Below are 6,162 nucleotides of genomic sequence, written 5' to 3'. Positions count from 1 at the left end.
CGTTTGCGACGTATCAAGCATCCCCAAGCTTAGTTCCTACTCGTCCTCGAGTAGGTAAACGATAACACAAATAATTTCTGAAGTGACATGCTACCAACATAATCTTGATCAACATTATTGTAAAGCATATGAGATGAATGGAGTGATCTGAACAAAAGATTGCTAACAAAGATAATGACTAAACAAATGAATCATATAGCAAAACTTTTCATGAATAGTACTTTCAAGACAAGTATCAATAAGACTTGCATAAGAGCTAACTCATAAGCAATAAATTCAAAGTAGAATGCATTGAAGCAACACAAAGGATGATTAAGTTTCAGCAATTGCTTTCAACTTGTAACATGTATATCTCATGGATATTTGTCAACATAGAGTAATATAACAGGTGCAATAAGTAAACATGTAAGAATCAATGCACACGGTTAACACAAGTGTTTGCTTCTAAGATAGAAAGGAATGGGTAAACTGACTCAACATAAAGTAAAAGATTGGCCCTTCGCAGAGGGAAGCATGGATTACTATTTTTGTGCTAGAGCTTTTGTTTTGAAAACATAGAAACAATTTTGTCAACGGTAGTAATAATTCATATGTGTTATGCATAATACTTCCTACAAGTTGCATGTCTCATGCATAGAGTACTAATAGTGCTCGCACCTTGTCCTACTTAGCTCGGAAACACGGATTATCATCACATGACATATGCTTCAACCAAGTGTCACAAGGGTACCTCTATGCCGCCTGTACAAGTGTCTAAGGAGAAAGCACGCATTGGATTTCTCGCTTTTGATTATTCTCAACTTAGACATCACTAGTAGGAAAACCATTATAGGTGGAAACCACAACTGTGGCGCACCAAAGGGCCCATGCGCCACAAAAATATTTCTGTGGCGCACCACTATAATGCGCCATCAAAAATTGGAAGTTTCTGTGGCGCATTTGCCATGTCATGCGCCACAGAAGATGGAGATTCTGTGGCGCACCGTGGGCTGTGCGCCACAGAAAGTTTATGGGGCCCACACGGGGTCCAGCAATGCACATGGGCGAAGAGAATTCTGTGGCGCATGGTGGCATGTGCGCCACAGAAATTTAAAATTCTGTGGCGCATGGTGGCATGTGCGCCACAGAAGTTTAAACTTCTGTGGCGCATGGTGGCATGTGCGCCACAGAAGTTCATATTTCTGTGGCGCACCAAAAATATGCGCCACAGAATTCCCATTTTTTCTCCCCACGCAACTCCACCCCCCCCCCCGTGGATCGCCTTTTTTACCTTTGTACAAAATAAAAGAAATAGATAGAAATTTCAAAAAATATAATCCTTCAAGATTCCCATATATTATGTCTTCTAGCACCACTACAATTTAACAAATATGAATTTCGACTTTTTTTGCAAAATTGCGTGTGAAAATCATCGAACTGGATTTCTGGTTGCATACGAACTCGAAAAAAAACGCACAATATATCAAAATGTTCCCACGAAAATTCTACATTCGAATTCACCTGGGCATGCCCGGTTGGACAATTTTTAGAATCACCAAATTCGAAAAGAGTAAAAAGTTACGGCCAGTTAAAGTGTTTTTCCTGCAAAATGCAAAAAAAAGAAAAAAAATTCTGTGGCGCACCATGTGGAGGTGCGCCACGAAGTTTGGCCCGAAAAATTTGAATTTGGCCGGCGCCAACTCCTCCACCTTTTCTCCTCCACCACTTCTCCTCCACCACCTCTCCTCTCACTTCTCCTCTCACTTCTCAATCTCCTCACTTCTTCTCCCACCACCACCACCACCACCACCTCCCTTCTCCGGCGACCACCACCTTCTCCGGCGACCACCACCACCTTCTCCGGCGACCACCACCACCTCCTCCGGCGAGCACGACCATCTCCGGCGACCAGCACCACCTCCTCCGACGACCACCACCACGTCCTCCGGCGAGCACCACCACCTCCGGCGAGCACCACCACCTCCGGCGACCACCAACTCCGGCCACCACCACCACCACCACCACCACCACCACCACCACCAACAACAACAACAAGACCACCTACTCCTCCGGCCAACACAACCACAACCACAACCACCACCACCACCACCACCACCTCCTCCTCCTCCTCCTCCTCGACCACCACCACCACCACCACCACCACCACCACCAAAAAAAATCGGCCAAATTCCGGTGGCCCCAGATCTAGATCTAGATCTAGATCTGGCCGCCACTTTTTTTTGAAATTTGAAAAAAAAAATCTGTGGCGCATATTGCCATGGTGCGCCACAGAAGTTTGGCAGACAATTCTGTGGCGCATATTGACCTAGTGCGCCACAGAATTCAAAATTTCTGTGGCGCATGTATATGTGCGCCATAGAATTCAAATACTAGTCGCATAGCAACTGTGGCGACCTGGATATGCGCCACAGAATTGGATTTTGGTGCGCCACAGATAGCCTATTTTCCACTAGTGCATCCATACCGGGACAACATAGACAACAGATAATGGACTCCTCTTTTTTAATGCTTAAGCATTCAACAACAGTTAATATTCTCATAAGAGATTGAGGTTGTATGTCCAAACTGAAACTTCCACCATGATACATGGCTTTAGTTGGCGGCCCAATGTTCTTCTCTAACATATGCATACTCAAACCATTTGATCATGAAATCCACTTACTTCAGACAAGACGAACATGCATAGCATCTCACATGATATCCAACAAGGGTAAAGTTGATGGCGTCCCCAGAAAACATGGTTACCGCTCAACAAGCAACTTATAAGAACTAAGACACATAACTACATATTCATCACCGCAATAGTTTTTAAGCTATTTGTCCCATGAGCTATATATTGTAAAGGTAGAGGAATGAAATTTTAAAGGTAGCACTCAAGTAATTTACTTTGGAATGGCAGAAAAATACCACATAATAGGTAGATATAGTGGACACAAATGGCATGGATTTTGGCTCAAGGTGTTTGGATGCACGAGAAGCATTTCCTCTCAGTACAAGGTTTGGGCTAGCAAGGTTGTTTGAAGCAAACACAAGTATGAACAGGTACAGCAAAACTCACACAAGAACATATTGCAAGCATTATAAGGCTCTACACTGTCTTCCTTGTGGTTCAAACATTTTACCCGAAAATATCTAGACTTAGAGAGATCAATCATGCAAACCAAATTAAACAAGCTCTACAGTAGTTCTTCATTAATAGATTAAACTACATGATGCAAGAGCTTAAACATGATCTATGAGAGCTCAAACAATTGCCAAATTGCCAAACCATATGCAGCATTTTCCAATTCCAACCAAATAGCAATTTAACGAAGCAATAAGCCTTCGCCATGAACATTAAAGCACAATTAAGAACACAAGTGTTCCATATGAAAAAGCGGAGCGTAATATCTCCAATATAAGAATGGCGGGATCCAACTTTATTCAAAACAAAACAAAAATAAAAACAAACCGACGCTCCAAGTAAAGAACATAAGAATGTGACGGAATAAAAATACAGTTTCACTAGAAGTGACCTGATAATGTTGTCGATGAAGAAGGGGATGCCTTGGACATCCCCAAGCTTAGATGCTTGAGTCTTCTTAAAATATGCAGGGATGAATCACCGGGGCATCCCCAAGCTTAAACCTTTCACTCTTCTTGATCATAGTATATCATCCTCTTCTCTTGACCCTTGAAAACTTCCTTCACACAAACTTCAAGCAAACTCAATAGAGGGTTAGTGCATAACCAAAAATTCACATATTCAGAGGTGACACAATCATTCTTAACACTTCTGGACATTGCACAAAGCTTCTGAAAGTTAATGGAACAAAGAAACTCATTCAACATAGCAAAAGCGGCAATGCGAAATAAAAGACAGAATCTGTCAAAAACAGAACAGTCCGTAAAGATGCACCTGGAAGGGGCACTTAACTTGCTCAAATGGAAAAACTCAAAACTAATGAAAGTTGCTTACATATCTGAGGATCACGCTCGTAAATTTGCAGATTTTTTCGATTTTTTTACAGAGACTTATGCGAGAATTCGTGACAGACAGCAATATTGTTTCTGCGCAGCGATTCCAAATATAACATCAACTTTAGCATAGAAACTTTACTTGGCACAAAAACATGATAAGGAGAGGTTGCTACAGTAGTAAACAACTTCCAAGACTCAACAATACAGTAAATAAAATAAAACATGGTTATCTCCCAAGAAGTGCTTTTCTTTAACGCCTTTCGACCTAGGCGCGGAAAGTGCAAATCAAGTAACATCAAGAGAAGAAGCATCTACATCATAGCTTGTTCTAATAATAGAATCAAAAGGCAACTTCATTCTCTTTCTAGGGAAGTGTTCCATACCTTTCTTGAGAGGAAATTGATATTTAATATTACCTTCCTTCATATCAATAACAGCACCAACAGTTCGAAGAAAAGGTCTTCCCAACACAATAGGACAAGATGCATTGCATTCGATATCCAAGACAACAAAATCAACGGGGACAAGGTTATTGTTAACCATAATGCGCACATTATCAATCCTCCCCAAAGGTTTCTTTTTAACATTATCAGCAAGATTAACATCCAAATAACAATTCTTCAATGGTGGCAACTCAAGCATATCATAAATCTTTTTAGGCATAACAGAAATACTTGCACCAAGATCACATAGATCATTACACTCAAAATCATTGAATTTCATTTTAATGATGGGCTCCCAACCATCTTCTAACTTCCTAGGAATAGAAGCTTCAAGTTTTAATTTCTCTTCCCTAGCTTTAATGAGAGCATTTGTAATGTGTTTTGTAAAGGCTAAATTTATAGCACTAGCATTGGGACTTCTAGCAAGTTTTTGTAAGAACTTTATAACTTCAGTAATATGGCAATCATCAAAATCTAAACCATTATGTTCTACAGCAATGGAATCATTGTCACCAATATTTTGAAAAATTTCAGCAGCTTTATCACAAACAGCAGTTTCAGGCAATTTTGTGCGCTTGGCACTAGGAGTAGAAACATTGCCAACACCAATTATTTTACCATTGATAGTAGGAGGTGCAGCAACATGTGAAGAATCAACATTACTAGTGGTGGTAATAGTCCATTAGCTACATTATTTTCTTTAGCAAGTTTTTCTTTTTCTTCTCTATCCCACCTAGCATGCAATTCAGCCAACAATCTAATATTATCATTAATTTGAACTTGGATGGCATTTGCTGTAGCAGAAAATTTTGTATCATTATCCTCAGGTTTAGCAGCCATTTTATTAATTAAAGAATATTGTGATTCAGACATATATGAGATTCACTTTTCAGCATTTGTAAGTTTAGTTTGCAAACCAGAAATTTTCACGTTCAAATTTTCAAGTTGATTTCCTATATTTTTCAACAAGGCAGATTGTTCATTCATAGTTTTAGTAAACAATTGATTTTGCTCATATTGCGATTGCATAAAGCTCTTAGTAGTTCTTTCAATTTCCAATATCTTTTCCTCATTAGGCAAAATAGATCTACCATAAGAATAACCATAACCATTACCATTATTAGAAGGATATGGCCTATAGTTGTTGTAACCATAATTATTCCTATAAGCATTGTTGTTGAAATTGTTGTTCTTAATGAAATTCACATCAACATTTTCTTCTTGAGCAGCCAATGAAGCTAAAGGAACATTATTAGGATCAATATGAGATCTATCATTTGCAAGCATAGACATAATAGCATCAATCTTATCACCCAAAGAAGAGGTTTCTTCAACAGAATTTACCTTCTTACCTTGAGGAGTTCTTTCAGTGTGCCATTCAGAGTAATTGATCATCATATCATCAAGTAATTTGGTTGCGGCGCCCAGGGTGATGGACATAAAAGTACCTCCAGCAGCTGAATCCAATAGGTTCCTCGAGGAAAAATTCAATCCCGCATAAAAGGTTTGGATGATCATCCAAGTAGTCAGTCCATGGGTTGGGCAATTCTTTACCAAAGATTTCATTCTCTCCCATGCTTGAGCAACATGTTCATTATCAAATTGTTTAAAATTCATTATGCTACTTCTCAAAGATATAATCTTAGCAGGAGGATAATATTTACTCGATAAAAGCATCTTTGCATTTAGTCCATGAATCAATACTATTCTTAGGCAAAGATAGCAACCAATCTTTAGCTCTTCCTCTTAATGAGAAAGG

The sequence above is a fragment of the Lolium rigidum genome, chromosome 2, assembly GCF_022539505.1.
Source record: "Lolium rigidum isolate FL_2022 chromosome 2, APGP_CSIRO_Lrig_0.1, whole genome shotgun sequence".
Taxonomy (NCBI): Eukaryota; Viridiplantae; Streptophyta; class Magnoliopsida; order Poales; family Poaceae; genus Lolium; species Lolium rigidum.
The sequence above is the reverse complement of the archived record's forward strand: the minus strand, read 5'-3'. Positions refer to the sequence as shown.